At 49.9% G+C, this 17,634-nt stretch overlaps 1 protein-coding gene across 6 annotated transcripts in view; it reads left to right on the top strand.

Annotated features, from left to right (window-relative positions):
- RPH3A (rabphilin 3A) overlaps window positions 1–17,634 on the top strand; it is a 282,144-nt gene that overhangs the window by 160,156 nt on the left and 104,354 nt on the right. For 2 of the 6 annotated variants that reach the window (XM_058691225.1, XM_058691222.1), the window contains exons 1-2: window positions 13,062–13,190; window positions 13,705–13,825. The exons of 2 other annotated variants lie outside the window; for them this stretch is intronic. The gene's annotated coding sequence lies outside the window, so the exon portion shown is untranslated. Of the gene's footprint in view, window positions 1–13,061; window positions 13,191–13,704; window positions 13,826–17,634 lie in introns of those variants that run through there. 2 more of the 6 variants (XM_058691223.1, XM_058691224.1) reach the window with 1 other exon arrangement.

The following is a 17,634-nucleotide window of genomic DNA, read 5'->3' as shown; positions in this document are numbered from 1 at the left end:
TCCCTGTTCCGCAAACAATATTATCACCACCTTCTCCTATTTTACAGATGGGGAAGGTAAGGAAGGAGAGGTGAGGATTTGTCCAAGGCCCCTCCTCTCCACTAGTCAGCGAAGAGCTCGGACTCAGAGCCTGACCGTTGCCTCCCTATCTATCGTACCCGCTCTGCGCCAGGTTGATTAGCATTCCCCCCCCCCCCCAATTCGTGCCTACGTGGAACCTCAGAACATAACCTTATTTAGAAATAGGGTCTTTGCAGATATAATTAGCTAGGTTAAGATGAGGTCATACTGGGTTAGGGTGGGTGGGCCCTGAATCCAATATGCTGGTGTTCTTACTGGAGGAAGAGAGGAAGATACAGAGGCAGAAGAGATAGGGGGAGGCCATGTGATGTCGGGAGCGGTGCACCCGGCCAGGGTTACCAAGGTCTGTCGGCAGGCACCAGAAGCTAGAAACGAGGCATGGAGCAGACTCTTCCCTCTGGCCTTCAAGAGAGAGCGTGGCCCTCTCACGACACCTTGATTTCAGACTTCCAGCCTTCAGAGCCGTGGGGGAGTCAATCTGTTGTTCGGGCCATCCAGTTGGTGGTAATTTGTCACAGCGGCTGTAGGAAACCAACACCCCCCCCAAAAGAACCTGCTGCCCCTCTGGTTCTCTCTGTTTGTCTGGTGTGACCCTGCCCCCCCCCCCCCCCACCCAGGGGCACTGCTGAGCCGATGAATCCAGAGTGACAGAGCCTGTGCTCAGATGGTACAGGGACAGCCATGCTGGCCAGAAAGACTCAGATCATTGCAAGTCTGAAGAATGTGGCTGGAAACGAGACATAGTCACGTTGACATTATGGACTCCCTCCCCATCCCCCCCCCCCCCATCGATGGGAGGTGATGAGAAGGGCATTCACCTCTGTGGGAGTCTTCCCCCCAAATCCACAACTCCAGCCTAATCCTGAGAATCATCAGACAAGCCCAAACTGGGGGGGTGGGGGGGTGGGGGGCATTCCACAAAATACCTGATCAGCACTCCTCAAAAGTGTCAAGGTCATGAAACGAGGAAAGACTGAGGAACTGTCACAGAGTGGAGGACACTAAGAGATGTGATGGCTGAAGTCAATGTCAGAGCCTAGAGCAAGCAAAAAAGCTATTCGTGAAATCCAAAGGAAGTCAGTTAACAGTATTGTACCAGCGCTAATTTCTTAGTTTTGACAAAGGTACCATGGTAATGTAAGATGTTAACATTAGGAGAAGATGAACAAAGGCTATGGGGGACTCAGCTTTTCTGTAAATCTGAAATCATTACAAAATAAAAAGGGTCTTGAAATTTTTTAATGCTTATTTTTGAGAAAGAGAGACAGAGAGAGACAGAGCGCAAGCAGGGGAGGGGCAGAGAGAGAGGGAGACACAGAATCTGAAGCAGGCTCCCAGCTCTGAGCGGTCAGCACAGAGCCCGTAAAAAGGGTATTTTAAAAGAAAGAAAGAGTCAAGAGATAGGCAAGCAGAGCAAAGAAATACCCTAGGGCCTCTCAGAGACACGGAGAAAACTTGGCTTATGATGGACATCTTCCATATCATATGAGGTCTGGCTAAATTTCATATCTTGGTTTTGGATACATCTGTCACCCATCCCTCCAATAAATTTTTGTTGAGCACCTGTTGTATATTAGACACTGCTCTAGGCCCTGGGATACAGCTGTGACAGAGTATTAGGTGTCTGATCTCATGGAACTTATGTCGTAGTAAGAGAAACAGACTCTATCCATCTCTCTGAATAAATAGTAAACCATTAAGTGGCGACTTATGCAGAAAACTAAGATAGGCAATGAGGGAGGGGTGATCAGAGAAGGCCTCTCTGAGGAGGTGACCGAAGCTAGGACATGAATGACAAAAAGAGAACTCACCGTGCGAAGAACAGGAGGAAGTGCAGTCCAGCAGAAGGAATGGCTGGTGCAAAGGGCCTGAGGTGAGACAAGCTTAGGTGTTTGATACACAGAGCAAAGGCCTGAGGCTGGAGCGTAGCAAGAAAAGGGAGGGTGGTAGGAGACAGGGCAAAAGAGGAGAGGGGGGCTAGGTAAAACGTTTGAAAAAAAGGGCAATGGGGAGAGCCCGGAGAGGGTCTCAAGGGAAGGGATGATAGGTCCTGGTTTGATTTTCGGGCTATACCACTGGTCGCGTGCAGCGAATGTATTGTAGAGAGATAGCATTCGCTGGCGGAGGCGACTGCTGTTGTCCAGGTGAGAGGCGATGGTGGCTGGGAGGCTGGACGCTGGATTCCGTGAGGTCCAGTTGAGGATCTCCCCAAATAGAGACCTGGGTGCTGGTTATTACCTAGGTCTTCTGACGCTGCATCTCACGTCGTTCGCTGTGCTCAGAGGTCGTCAGTGAAATTAGCACAACCTTCCTTTACTATGTCTTTGCTTTCTTTTATTCCTTGTCCGTATCCCTTTTACTCCCTTCTGTGTGTCCAGTACCCATATCTTCTCTTCTTGGGGACCACTTTGGCCTGATGTCTGAGAAAACCCCTCACGATCCCTAAGTTCCCCCCTTCTTCCTTCAAAACTTTCTTGTCCTGCATCCATTCTTTCTAGTGTTTTGAGAGGGACGGGCTGATAAATGTTATCCTGCTAGACTGGAAAGTGGCATTTCTTCCGGATGACGTTGGCGTGTTCGTGGTGATTGCTGTTGCCTTCAGATGGAACAGACATTTGCTGAAGTGCTTTCTAGCTGCTGAGCTCTGTGCTGGGTCCTTCCATGGGTTTCTTTCTTTTCTTTTTTTTTTTTTTTAAGTTTTTAAAAAATTTATTTATTTTGAGACAGCAAGGGAGGGGCAGAGAGAGAGGGAGAGAAAGAATATCACTGCCAGTGCAGAGCCTGACCCGGGGCTCGAACCCACGAACCGAGAGGTCATGACCTGAGCCAAAGTCGGACACTTAGCCGACTGAGCCATCCAGCGGCCCCCTTTCATGTGTTTCAATCCCCTTTCATCCTTATAAACATTTTACAGGAGGATAGAGAGGCTGAGAACCTCTGCTTCCTTTTCCTGCAATGAATTAGGGGACTATCCGGATCCGTCAATGAGGAGAAACGATCTTGTTTTGCTGCCCCTCAAGGTTAGCTTGAGAATGGCATACAAATGCTTATGAAAAGTACCCTCTGGAACTTATCTGGTTTCCCGGAAAAACCAGTAGGCATTTTCAAATGCAGCCAGACTTGTGTCCCCTGAGGCTTCTTCTCTCTTGGGTTCCTGTGCCCGAGAGGGCTGGTGCGAGGTTCCTGGGTTTGCTGTCTGAGTGAGCAGGAGCATTCCATGGGGCTGCAGCTCGGGCAGGGGACATGCAGCCTTCACTCCTCATCTCCTTCTGCAAGATTCCTCTTCCATGTGGTTGGGGCCACGAGAGGGGCCGTGAGTGCACAGGTGGCCTGAATATCTGCCCAAATTCTTTGCAGTTTCCTGGGTGTGCTAATGATGGTAGAAGGCTCAGCGAACTGTAGGCATCCAGCCCAGAGGAAGAACCTTTCATCCAGGAGATAAATGGCTGGCAAAAATGATGCCCCTTTCCATTCATTCATTCATTCATGTAGCCACTTTTTTATTTGGTATTTATCCTGTGCCAGACCCTGTGTGAGGGACATAAGAGACAGATGGGGTGCCCTGTCCTTAGGAACTGTTAGGCTGTAGCCAGCAACTCTGACACTCATCTTCTGGAATGATGGTCTAGTCTATGTCCTTCTAACCTTGTGCATGGATAGCACTATCCGGAAGGCATGGGGCTCCTTAGAGAATCCCATTGGCTACTGGCACGAACCATTTATGGTAACTAGACGTGCAATTTAGGATGGTCAGAGGTCTCCCCCTCTCCACACTGGGGGTCATGGTAGGAGACAGGCTGTTACGGTGACTGAATTATGTGCACTGGGGGCAGAGAAGAGGAGGGTCCAGCTGTGTCGGGAGGAGTCAGAAAAGGGTCTTGGGAGCGCGGACAGGTGCCCTGTGCCCGCCCCAAGCAAGTCCTTAAGTGTTTGTTTGGCACAAACACGGCACTTAATTAAGGGCGTAGGGTCTGGTGTCGGACAGGCGTGGGTTGAGTCCCTGCTTGGTCATGTGGTGATGTGTGAGTCTGAACACATATTTTATTCTGTCTGAGCCTCAGTTTTCTCATCTGGGAAATGGAGATCAATCCTAGGATTTACTCTCCAGGGATGCTGTAAGTATGAGACAATATCCTGCATGTAAGGAGGTTAACTGATGTCTTGGGAAATTGCTACTATCGTCCTTCATAAATTCTAGGGGGACTACCAGGGATCAAGAAAGAGGAACCTCAGTCTGGACTGGTATAATCAGAGAGATCTCCCTGAAGGAAGTGAACTTGGCCAAAGAAGGGATGATATCACTTTTGCGTCCTTCCGTATCCCTAGCATGTGGCATGTAAGTCCGTCCTTAGCTTATGTTTGTTGACTGACTAAATGAGTGACTTTGAAGGAGGGGTAGGATGTGCATGCAGAAGGGTCTTTCCTGCATTTCTGTCTTCCCAGGGACCCTGTGTATTAGTGGGCTCAAACTACATATACAATTTTGTAGGTTTTTTTTAAATACGGAGGTCACATCTTTTCAGGGTTACATCAAGACTCTGACAGCGTGGGGCTGTTTCACTTCTGCTAATACGGACTGTGCCACAGTTTATTTAAATGACCCTCCTATTCCTGGACAGTCACGTTGTTTCCAGTCTATTACTGTTAGAAGTGACGCCGTGATGTCAATCTTTGTCTACACATGTAATTATTTCCTTCGGTTAAATTCCTCAAGAGAGTCTAATGGGTCAGATGGTTAAGCGTATATAATTGTTAAGGTTTTGGCCATGTAGGACTACGTCGCCCTCCGGGTAGGCTGTGACAATTTACTTCTACCCGCCAGCTAATCTGACCACTAGTCTGCTGCCTGCAAGCTGGTCCCCCGCCATTTCTATGCCACTTTTCACTGCCTTGCCTGCTTAGCCAAATGAGATTCATGGGGAGAGCTAGCCTCTCTTTTTTCAAGCCTGCTGGATATCTGTCGTGTCATGTTAGGATTACGTAAGTGTGATGTTGAGAAATCTCCTTGGAGGAAAGATGGTCCCCAGGTGTTGGAGCAAGGGCTGGAATAAGGAGGGAGAAACACTCGGGGCACTGAGAGGTTGGGCACGCGGCGTGCCCCCTGCCACCTTCCACCCACCCACTTCCCGAGGTCTCCCTCTACCTCCCGCAGAGGTAGCCTTGTTCCTCCTCGCCACACCGCACTCGCATCGCAAATATATGTGTCTTCCCCACGGCATGCTTCTCATGGCTGTCTTATAGTGGTCGCCACTCTCTTTTATCATTTGGGGGTCTCTTTCTTCTTCCTCCCATTGGCCTGTGTGGAGGGGTGAAGTCTTACTCATTTCAGAGTATCCCCAGCATCTGGCAGACGGTAATGATAAAAAACGAATGAATGATGATAATGATGATGATTAATAATAATAAAATAACAGGGGCACTTGGGTGGCTCAGTCGGTTGAGTGTCTGACTCTTGGTTTCAGCTCAGGTCACGATCTCACGTTTTGTGGGTTCAAGCCCCGCATCGGGCTCCATGCTGACAGTTTGGAGCCTGCTTGGGATATTCTCTCTCTCTCTCTCTCTCTCTCTCTCTCTCTCTGCCCCTCCCTCACTTGCTCTCTCTGTCTCTCTCAAAATGAATAAATAAACTTAAAAAATAATAATAAAGTAACAACAGCAACTGCTGTGTTGAGCACCTACTATGTGCCAGGCACTTTAAAGACTATATCAAGCCTTTTACATGTTTTATCTCATTGAATGATCCCATAAACTAATGATGTCGGTATTACTCTTATCCCATTTTACAGACGAGGATGCTAAGGCTCAGAGAGGTGTAGTGACTTGCCCAAGGTCACACAGCCAGTGAGTAGAAGAGGTGAGGCTCAAAGCCAACTCCCTTTCAACCATTCTGCTAGGAGCTTGGTGAGTAGCTCAGCCACTAAATGAGGGCCAGCTCTCACTCTGCTCCCTCCCACCACTAGCCGATGATCAGGAGATGTTGACAGATGGGCAACCGAATTGAGGGATCTGGTTTGTTCATTGCAGGGAAAAGCCGGACGGTCTTCTTGGAGGAGTGCTTTGAAAGACCTAACAGGAAATAGCTCTGCGTCTCCTGACCTCGCCTCCTCCAGTCACGTGCCTACCACCCCCTTATTCTGGACTCATTCCTTTTTCATCACAGCTTTTAAAAAATTTTTTTTCCCAACATTTATTTATTTTTGGGACAGAGAGAGACAGAGCATGAACGGGGGAGGGGCAGAGAGAGAGGCAGACACAGAATCGGAAACAGGCTCCAGGCTCCGAGCCATCAGCCCAGAGCCCGACGCGGGGCTCGAACTCACGGACCGCGAGATCGTGACCTGGCTGAAGTCGGACGCCCAACCGACTGCGCCACCCAGGCGCCCCTCATCACAGCTTTTAAAGCTACTTTTGGAAATGTAGATTCTCCCATCAAACGTTAGCCCCTCCATCCTTAATGCCTTGACGGGTGTCCGGATGCCCAAGCTTTTTTCTCAAGCAGCTTTTCCTCTCTCTACTCCTTTCCCCACTTGCCCAAATGCGACCAGCTCAAATCTTACCCAGGCAGGTTTCCCAGCCTCTCCCAGCTTGCTCAGCTCTCTCCCTGTGGCCGGCAACTCTGGAGCTGATCATCTGGGATGATGACCTGGCCCAGGTCTTCGTAAAGTTGTTCCTTTCGAAGACACGGGACTCCTCGCGGGATCCCGTGAACCGCTGACGTAGTCCGTTCATAACTACGCGCGCAGTTTCGGCTGGTCACATTCCCCCTGCCTGAGATTACAGTAAGGTGAGAGAAATAGGCATCAATAGTTCTGGTGATTTACTTAGTCAGCATTGATCAGACATCAAGTCGGTTCTGGGCCCCGAGAGCTCAGAGATGCACAAGACTGAGCTGGTTCTCGGAATATCCAGTGTGATGGGAGGGCCGGTTACGTGGGCTGGACCCGGGGAGAGGGTCAGCTGTATTGCAGGAGCTCAGGTGAGGGACACACTTCAGCAACTGTTGAATTGAGGGTTGAATTGAAGGGTCGCCCTTCAGCAAGTGTTAGTTATTCCTTCTTTATAGACCAGAAGCAGATTCTGGAGGGGACCTGGGAAGGGAAGAGAGTAAATTCTTCCCTTATTTTCTTGGCATAAGACTTTGCTTCTGGATTTGTTGGAATAACGGAGCTGCCCCCCTGAGAGATGCAGTCACTAAGGGGAGGGGAGGCAGGTGAACCCAGCACACCTAGAGGGCTGATTTCAGGGCAGATAATGCCGTCAACGTGCTGGAAAGAAAAGAGAAAAGCCAACTTAGTTTTGCCCTGTGCTATATCAACTTAAGTACATTTGTTTACCAGAAAACATTATGTTGCTACTGGAAATGGAAATACAATATTTTTCTAATGCACCTTAAAATACATGTGTAACAGGGGACCTGGGTGGCTCAGTCGGTTAAGCGTCCAGCTCTTTTTTTTTTTAAGTTTATTTATTTATTTTGAGAGAGAGAGAGAGAGAGAGAGAGAATGAGCAGGGGAGGGGCAGAGAGAGGGGGGCAGAGGATCCAAAGCAGGCTCTGTGCTGGCAGGACAGCAGTGAGCCCCCTGTGGGGTTCGAATTCACACACTGTGAGATCATGACCTGAGCCAAAGTCGGACACTTAACCGACTGAGCCACCCAGGCGCCCCATGCTCAGGCCATGATCTTATGGTTCATGAGTTCAAACCCCGCATTGGGCTCTATGCTGACAGCATGGAGCCTGCTTGAGATTCTCTCTCTCTCTCCCTCTCTCTCTGCCCCTCCCCTGCTCTCTCTCTCTCCAAATATAAAATAAGTAGACTTAAATAAAAAACGTATGTAACATTCAAACCTTAAAAAAATATGTATCCTCATATCACCTAACATCATCTTTTGCATTTCAGTCCAACGTGTATCACCCTTTGGAAAATGCATCTCGTCAATAATAATCATCCCAATAATGAAAGTAATAAATAAAAATGATACACATAGGGCTTCCCATATCCCAGGCACCATTCTAAGTGCTTTTACGTATATTTTCTCATGGGATCCCAATGACAACCATGTGAGGAGGTACAGTTATGATCCCCCACTTTACAGATGGGGACACTGAGGCACAGAGAGGTTTAGCAACTTCCTCCAGGCCACAGTGTGTATGTAGTGGAGCCAGCCTGGAAGCTAGGCAGCCTTACCCTTGTAACCGTTCGATCATTCTGTTTTTGCCAATGCCCTTTCTCCAGCACCTATGGTAATCCTGGGCTGGATGCTTAACTAGACTCATTGAGGAAGAAAGGGACACTCGTTTGTGTCCATTAGCTCAACGAAACGTCCTGCCCGTGCTGGTAAGTGGGTGAGGAAGGTATTATAGTTCCATCTTACCGTTGAGGAAACTGAGGCACAGAGCGTGCAGCCGACGTGCCCAAGGTCACACAGCCGGTGAGTGGGAGAGCCAAGAATCAAGCTCAGAGCACCGGAAGGCAAGCCCAGGCTTCTTTCACCCCTCGCAGTACCTCGCTGGTAACACCGGACTGACTGATGAATAAATAATACTTGTTGACTTGTCATAAAAGCTTGCCTGGCCAAGTCCTGCAGTATCGTCTCCGTAATTACCCTATTTTCTCCTAAGGGGGCTAATGCACTTCCCCAAGACTTGCCTCTTTTCTCAGTGGGAAGGGATCTGGCGGGGAACATAGGCTGGTCTCAGGGACCCAGCAATTCTCTCTCTCACTTTTTCTTGCTCTCCTGTCTCTCTGTTCCATTTACTTGTTTTGTCTTTGACTGATCCCTGGTGGTGAGTTGTGCTCCTGGAAAGCTGCCCTGTGACATTTCTTCCCTTTTGTGTTCCTGGTGATGGCATTTCCCCAGGGGCTCACAAAGAGAAGGAGGGAGTGAATAAAGCACCGCGTGCCCCGGTAGTGCCGTCTGGCGACAGAGCCTGGCGGTCAGGCTGGTGCCCTGAGGTCGAGTCCTTTCTGTTGTAGGGCCTCCATCCGTGTGCACGTGTGTGCAGATGCGTGTGCACACGCAGACACACACACATACGTGCGCGCACACCGTATTGTTTAGAATGGCTGTGTTATGAGTGAAGCACTGGGTCCTCTGGCCCAGTCGTGATTCCTACGGCTGCTTGCTGTGGATTTCTCATCGTAGGTCCCTCTGGCAGACAGGCTGTATTGGTTCCCTGTGGCTGCTGTAAAGGTGGCAACAAACCAAGTGGCTTAGAACAACACAGATTTATTATCTTATAGCTCCGGATGTCAGAAGTCCTGAAATCAACGTGTGGGAAGGGCTGTGCTCTTTTTGGAGGCTCGGGTGAGGCGGGACGGGGGGTGGATCTGTTTCCTTGCCTTTTCCAGCTTGTAGAGGCTGTCCTCATTCCTTGGCTTGTGGCCCCTTCCTCCAACCTCAAGGCCAGCATTATACTACCTTCATCTCTCTCTCTCTCTCTCTCCCTCTCTCTCTCAATCCTACACTCCAATATCACTCCCACCCTCCTCCTCCCTTTTTACCTGATGAGGATTCTTGTGATTACATTGTATCCACCCAGATGACCCGGGATAATCTCTCCATCTCAAGATCCTTAACTGAATCATACCTGTAGAGTCTCGTTTGCCTCATAAGGCAACATACTCACCACTTCTGAGGATTAGGACGTGGACATCTTTGGGGGCCGTTATTCTGCCTCACTTGCCAAGTAAAATGGGAGCATTGGTTGCCCGCCAGCTCAGTACCCGTCCTGCTGGGAGACAGTACATCACACTGGGGCCTGAAAGTACTTAGATTCACACCCTGAGCCTCCCCCTCTTCCTAGCTGTGTTACCTCGGGCAGGTCACCTGATGTCTCTGTGTCTAATTTCCTCATCTCTAAGATGGGTAAAACTTCACTGTACTAAGTGATGGATAGTGTTGGAGTGATAAAGCATGTCGCTGGGTGAATAATAAACACCAAAAATAAATGGGAGAGATCATTATAATTAGGGATGCCATGTAGCATAATAGTTATAAACTCCAAGGGCCTCTGTTCAAATCCCAATTCCACTTCTGAAGGAAGTGGCCTCAAGCTAGTTGCTTTAGGCATCCAAATCTTAGTGTTCTCACTTGTCAAATGGAAATAAAACTGTAACCACCCTAACCCCTAGGCTTGTTGTGAGCATGAACAACATGGGTGGTGCCCATGAATCTCCCAAAACATAGTGGGTCGCTTTTGTGGTTATAGTTGTCACCATCACCATCATTGCCCATCCCCCCTGGGGGTGACTGAGAGGCTTGGTGGGCTGCCTCTGGCCCCAGCAGAGCAAGGACAGGATGGGACAGCTTGCTGAATCTGGGACTCTGAGAAATCGCATGGCAGTGCTCCATTCGTGAGAGGATCAGAGCCTGGCTGGGCTGAGCCTTGAGGTGTCTGGTTTCGAGGTACCTCCCTGCTGCAGATCTGTCGGAACTTACAGCAGCAGCTGGTTCTTTGAACTAAGAGCTCTCCAGGAGCTCCCAGAACAGAATAAGGGTTTAGAGATGGTGACCAGTGCAGCCAGGAGGCTGGGGCAAAATCCCCAGAGAAGGTGGGGCTAGTTCCTAGATGGTGTGGTCATCAGGAAAGGTGCAGAGCTCTGGTTTCAACCATATTATCGTTTTTAAAATTTGCTGCAAAGCCCTGTGTTTCAGTGAAGGCTTGGGCAGATGCCCAGTATGCAAAATACTTAAAAGCACAGCTGCTCTAGTTGAAACCAGGATGTATGTGGGGGGCAACTCAGGCCTCCTTTTCACTCCATCAGGGGCCTCCAGGGGGCCCAGTTTGAGGAAGAAAAACTAACAGGGTGGCACAAACACAGGCCTTGAAGTCAGACAGACCTAGGATTGCAACCCTGCCTCTGCCACTGTCTAACTGTGAGCTTTGGGGTTTCATTCCACCTGCTTGAGCCTCAGTCTTTTCATCTTAAAATGGATAATAAATACATAGCACTCACCTCACGCACTTGTGTAAGCTGGAGTGTAAAGTGTAAAATGCTTAGCATAGTGCACAGTAAGTGTCTAAGAATTTAGCAGGTGTAGCTATTTTCATTTCCTCAGAGAGATCTGAATTAGAGACAGACCCTTCGGAATATGTCCCTAATCCCCAAGGAAGCTGTGAGGTAGGGTAGACTATTCCTTGGGACCAGGAGCCAAAAGACCTGGGAAATATTGGGTCCTGATTCTACCACCAGTGTCCTGTGTGTTTTTAATCCCCATCTTTTTGGATCACTCTTCAGATGTTTATTGAGGGCCTACTATGTGCCGGGCGCTGTCCTAGGTGCTGGAACATAGGCCCTGGTACCTGAAAGGCCTAAGTTCCAGACCCATCTCTGCAACTTCCTAGCTCTTTGTGTCTGAGCAACTCCCTGCCTCTCCCTGGTCCTCACTTTCCCCATGTGTAAAGTGAGGGGATTGAACTTGTGTCATCGGGTCTTCCCAGCAAAGATTCAGTGGGATCCTGCCAAAAAACCATAGAATGTATTTGAACTTGACTGTGAGAGAGTCATTTTGCAGCATGGGCTTTGGAATCATACAACCCTGGGTTTGGATTCTGTGTCTGCCATTTACTGTGTAACCTTATGCAAGGGACTTAATTTCTTGAGGCTCAGTTTCCTCATCTTTAAAGTGGGAGTAATAATACCCTCAAAGGGGTCATGGTGAGGATTGAAGGAAATGATACATGTAAACTTTGTAGCAGAATGACTGGTGCATCGTCCGTTCTTAATAAATGGCAGCTGCCGTTGCTACCGCTGCCACTATAACCATCACCATCATCACCATCAAGGTCACCACCACCACCATCATCATCATCACCCTCATTGTGATCATTATGATCATGATCATCTATAAAGCGAAGCTCTAAATGATCTCTAAAACTCTGACATTTTAAGCCTTACTTTTCAAGGGGAGGATTAAGTGACAAATGTGGTAGTTCATTCTGGGTCATCTGAGTGGGACACTTTAGAAGGGTCCCCAGTAGAGAGGGTTCTTCTTCGCTTCGCTGTTCTAAACAGATCTTGGTCTGCTTGAGATAGCCTTTCCTTTTCCCGTAGTAAGCAGGAATAGGGCCCTTGAGATCTGGAACACTGGAAGCTATGGGAATAAATTTTTCTCTGTATATTTCTCCTTTTTAATATAATTTTTTCTGTGTTTATTTATTTTGAGAGAGAGAGCAGGGAAGATGCAGAGAGAGGAAGAATCCCAAGTAGGCTCTGAGCTGTCAGTGCAGAGCCTGATGTGGGGCTCGAGGTCATGATCCGAGTTGAAATCAAGAGTCGGAAACTCAACCGACTGAGCCACCCAGGTGCCCCTGTATTTCTCCTTCTAATGATTTTATTTTCTTGTTTCTGGATTTCACTTCAGATCTGTTGTGGATGGGTCTTTGGGGGAGGCTCAGTTGCACGATTTAGACCTCCTGTAATCTCCCAAGTTCATCCCGCTCACACCACATGCTGAAAGGTGAGGCTTGGCACATCCTGGGCACATCCTTTCTCTCTCTGTCAAGACATTTGAGTTGTAGGACAGTTTATGGATTATGGGATCCTAGCAGCCCACAACTTTGATGTTCTTCATGTTGCTTTTTATGTTTAGGAAAATTGGGTAGTCATATCCTCATTTTACAGTTGGAACTTAGAGACATTAAATGACTTTCCCAGGGTTGTATGGGGGCTAGAACTGGTTCCCAGAAATCTGTCAAATGCGTTTTCAACTAATCCCCTTAGAAATGTACGTTTGCTAAGCCTTTCATGCTCTGAATTCTGAGGCATTCAAGATGCAGGTCAGAAATCCGAAGTAATGTGGGTGAGGACAGGTCAGCTGGGCTGTTTTGGGGGGTAAAAACCACGTGGAGGCTCCCACACGGGGGTCAAACTCTTTCCGGCAGAGAGGAGCAATGAAGGTCTGGGGCGTGTGTGGTGATGTCGAGAAGTCCCGTCCTCCCGCCTCCCACTACTCCCCCTTCTCTGCTCTAACCATCCAATAACTTAACTTCGCCGCCTGAGGGTTCGCTTCCCGCCCATCCCTCCGCCGCCCGCCGCATCTTAGCGCTGTCCGCGGTGCTGATCGCCAATCTCCTGATTTGCCGGTTCGACCAGCGGGGATCTCTGGTGCGCCCAACCTCTCCTCCTGGCTTCCCACCTTTCTTTCTCCAGGCACCTCACACATAAATCACGGGTGGGAGGGCGGCTCGGTTCCCCCTGCGCCGGGAAGCTTCTGCCCCCTCCCTCGCTCACACAGGGTTTTGCAGCAGTGGTGGCAGCTGCCACTGATTCAGGCACTGGAGAAGCAATTGATTCGTCTACTGCCAGCAGCCCGGAGTTGCCTACGCGGACGCGGACGACAGAGAGAAAGGGAAATAGAGAGGAAGAGGGGTGGGGGGGGAGAGGGCTCGGAGCGAAAAACCTTCATCCATGTGGAGGGCAGTCTGAGGGAGCCACTGTCTTTGCCTTGTCCACTGAGTTTTCTCCTGGCAGTGGTATTTCTTTTCATCTTGGTCCTGCATGATTTAGGGGTCGTTGGGGTGTGTGTGTGTGTGTGTGTGTGTGTGTGTGTGTGTGTGTGTTGGTGCTTTGATTTTCTTTTGGGAAGAGTAGGGGAATCAAATGAACAATTTTCTTTCAGGCACCTCCGCTGAGCTTTCAAATCAAGTCATCGGGAGTTAGCATCTTCCCACCCGGCAGGGAAGGGAGGAGTTGGCAAGAATTTGGCTCACCCGTTCCCTCTGCAATCCTCTGGTGTGGTGGTAAGTGCTATTCTTCTCAATTGTGTAAACGGGCTAGGGGGTATTGGGATCCCAGTGGGGATGAGGAGTGTACCTGAGCCGGTGGGATAGAGGGTGGGTGGGGGGGGGGGAGGAGTGTTGAGAAATGACCACATTTATTTGCCCACATTCTGCTGTGTTTGATCACCTAAGCGGCACCCCAAAGCTAAATGAGATTTTGGCTCGGTGCCCAGGGAGGGGGTAAAATGCACTCCTGTTTTAGGCAATGCGATCAAAATTGTGGCTTCTGCCCAATTTTTACCCTCTCCCTTGCAGCAGAAGCTATTGAAAGTAGCCAGCAGGTCTCTGGGTGGATTAACCCTTCATGGGATGGCTAGCCTGTATGGAGGGTCTCTGAGTGTTCTGATCTAGTGGGTGGGCACCTTGGCCCTGGAGGGGAAAGGGTCACCTGAGGCTGAAAGGTTAACCCTTGCGAGGGTCACCTAGGCACACCAGGTGAGGCTTGTGTAGGACAGAGCTCAGAAGCTACCACCTTCCAGGTACAGCTGAGTAATTCAACTGTAGTGATTTTTGCAAGCTTGGCTGTTCTGAGCTTCCTGAGATGGGAGATCTGGGAGCCATGAAAGGACTACATTTTGCTTGGAATTGAGCGGTCAGGCAGGCCAGAGGAGGGCAGCCAGCAGCCTGCTGAGCAGACGATGTTTTATTTTCACAGGTGGTGTAACCTGTAAGTGATTGTGTGGGGGGTGCGTCCTGGCACCAGCCCGGGGGACTCCATCCTGAGCTTGTCTCAGAGTAGGCAAAGAAGGGAAGAGGGTTTGTTCAGGTTCTGGGGAAAGACTCCAGTTTCCGGCTTCGGATCTGTTCCAGAGCAGACCAAACCCCGATCTAGTTTCTTTATCTGAGATCCTGATGGGATAAGCCTGCACCAACCTGTTAGTGAGTGGGAAGTTGAGGTTTCTTGTAACCGAATCCAGAAACTCACATTTAATTTTAAAATGCCTTTGCTGCTGATCTGTGGCCCATCAAAAGGAGATTTCTCTTTGCTTTCTGCTTTGATTACATCTATCTTTCTGGAAGTGAATGTCCTTATTTTTAGCATCTTCACTATTATCCCAGGGGCCACTTCAGTCTTCTGTACCCCCAAGGATTTCTCTGTAGGTTCTTGTTCTCGGTGGTGGGAGGAATAAAACATCAGCCCCGGAGACTGGCAAGCCTGAAATGGAGGCAGGGCCCACTCAGTGATTATCTCCGGCCCCAGAGCCAAGTGGGGACGCCAGAATCCTGGGACCTGTGCCTGCTCAGGTAGAGCGTGTGAGGCAGCGGGGGTGGGCTGTTCAGTGGTTAGTGTCAAAGACTCGGTCCGCCAAATCCCACGCTTCTGAGGAGGAAGTTGCCTTAGCTTCCTCCCCAGGAAGCCTCAAGTGTGATGATTGACGTGAAGAAATTTGGTTCAGATGAGGAGCCGCAAGGTCTGGCCACGGGTGAAATTTAAAATATTGAACTTCGGCAATCACTGGGCAAACCGGGCAATGGCTGGGGCCCTGGAGTGGGGGTTCCCTAGTGTGCTGAGTGTTAACCCTTTAATTGCTGGATTATGGAGAGGTTTAGGGGGGAACTGGGAGAGTATCAGGGGAGCCACAGGGGCCTCAGTGCAACGTCACCATGTAGTACAGGAGTATTTCAGTGTTTTAACAACCGGTTCAGCCAGGCAGAACATGGATGCTAGCCCAGCTGAGGTAGCTGGGACTGGGTTTTTTAACATGTGGGTGCTTTGAAAACATCTCCTTGCTGCTTCTCAGCCTTATTTCCTTGGGGGTGGCTAACATCCAAAAGGCTGCCCTCCCTCCTCCCCCATCACATTTGAAATGGTGCATTGTGGTGCACCAGGGAAAGGGAGACAGAAGCTTCTGGAAAGAGGCTTGGACTTGGACCAGGAGACCTGGGTTCCAGTCCCAGCTCTGCCTCCCCTGTCTGGGCCTCAGTTTCCCTGTATGTGCAATGAGGCACCTGGTCTAGGTGACTCCAGAGCTCTTCCAGCTCCTTCCAGCTCTGTGGCTGTGTATTAGGAGTGTATGTGCAGGCTGGCTTCTAGGAAGGGTTTGCGCTGTGTTTGGGAATTTATCACATGTGTCAAGGAGGTCCTGTTTGGGGTGAGCCGGGAGGGGGGTCTCTTGTGAGAACTTCACTAGGTTCCTAGAATCTTGGGCTCAGCTGGAGAGGAGTCTGCTTTATTTGTGGCCTCAGATATGTAGACATACAGGTATTACAGCATTTGAAGGCTCTGTAGAGACTTATTCCAGGGGTGGCAGCCAGGACCCCTTTGAGAGCCTCCACTCAGAAAAGATGCAGATTCCCACAAACACACAACACCCGGGGATCCGTGGAGCCTCCCTAATGCCCGCCTGAGCACCTCAGGTTTGGAATCTCTGATCTAGTCTAACCCCTTCAAGGGGGCCCAGAGAGGGAAAGTGGCTTGTCTAAGACCACACAGGAAATCACGGCAGAGCAACATAGAAATCGACCGTCATGAAGACGAGACATCATCCCTTTATTTACTCCCAGCTCTGGCAGCCCCTACTCGCCTCGCCCGGCCGGATGTGGAGGGAGGACGTTCTGTGGTGCCTCCCTAGGCACTAGCCTGTGCGGGTGATTGGGAAGCAGAGCTGTGGAGACAAACGCAGACATTGCCTTTCTCGCTGGGGGGGAGAGAGGCAGCAGCTAGAGATTCTGCAGTTCCAAAACGTGGCCCAGGAAGTCACTCTCCCCAGCTTGCTCTGCCTGGAAAGGTATACCGCTCATATACATCCTGGCTACCTGTCCGAGGCTGTGAGTTCTTGACAGGTTGGCTGCTCTGGGCGTTTGCGTGTAAGATGTGGTATTTACTCTTTATTTACCGCCCCCCTCCCCGCCATGCTGGTCATAGCGAGTGGGTGACTTTCTAAGAAGGACCACGATGACATATGGTCCTGTCTTCTGCTCTTTATCCCCTTTGAGTGGGGAGCTGGTCATAAATGCAGACGAATCAAGCAAACGGTGTGGTAGATTTCTGTTAAGTGCTGTGGCTGTGACCTGGGATAAACATAAATCCAGGGCCCAGTCGTGGTAGGCTGGAGCCAACGAGCTTAAATGATTCAGCTGCCACCCAGGATGGAGAGCCCTGCTGTGCCGGGACTGGGAAGGAAGCACCACAGAAATGGGCCCCTCTCCTTCCTGTTCCCCACCCCGCTCCGCCTCCTTAACTAGCTGTCTGAGGGGCTGCAGGGTGGGCCTCTGGGAGAAGCCACGACCTGAGTTCGAATTCTGACTCCCAGTGCTTCCTTGCTGTGTGACTTCAGGCAAGACCCTTAACCTCTCTGAGCCTCGGTTTCCCCAGTTAAGTATGTTAAGGTTGCACAGCATGGTGGCCAAGAGTGTGGGCTCTGAAAATAGACCCCTTGGGTTTTGGTCCTTCTAGTTGGGTCACTACACTTCCCCGAGGCTCAGTTTTCCACTTGTAAAGTGAGGATACTTAAGGAAACGTAAAACTGTGGAAAGTTAATGCTTGCAAAGTACTTAGTACTGAGCCCTGGGGGAGTCAGTAAGTAGGCGACATACGTTAGCAACAGGGGTGACGGTGGTGAAGTCACCTCTGACTGGAACAGGATGGGGGCGAGATAGAGGAAGGTGAATCCTGTGGGCCAGTTGTGCAGCTCTGGGGCCCTGGGGGAATGAAGACAGGGCTTGGAAACAGGACGCTTCCAGTCCCGCTTATTCCCTGTGTGGTTTTTGTGCAGTTTCCGGTGGCTCCCGGGACCTCAGTTTCTTCATCTGTGAAATGGGCATAATGG

This window comes from Neofelis nebulosa, chromosome 11, assembly GCF_028018385.1.
Source record: "Neofelis nebulosa isolate mNeoNeb1 chromosome 11, mNeoNeb1.pri, whole genome shotgun sequence".
In the NCBI taxonomy this organism is placed as follows: Eukaryota; Metazoa; Chordata; class Mammalia; order Carnivora; family Felidae; genus Neofelis; species Neofelis nebulosa.
Note: the sequence above shows the minus strand (reverse complement) of the source record. Positions and strands in the feature narration are given on the sequence as shown.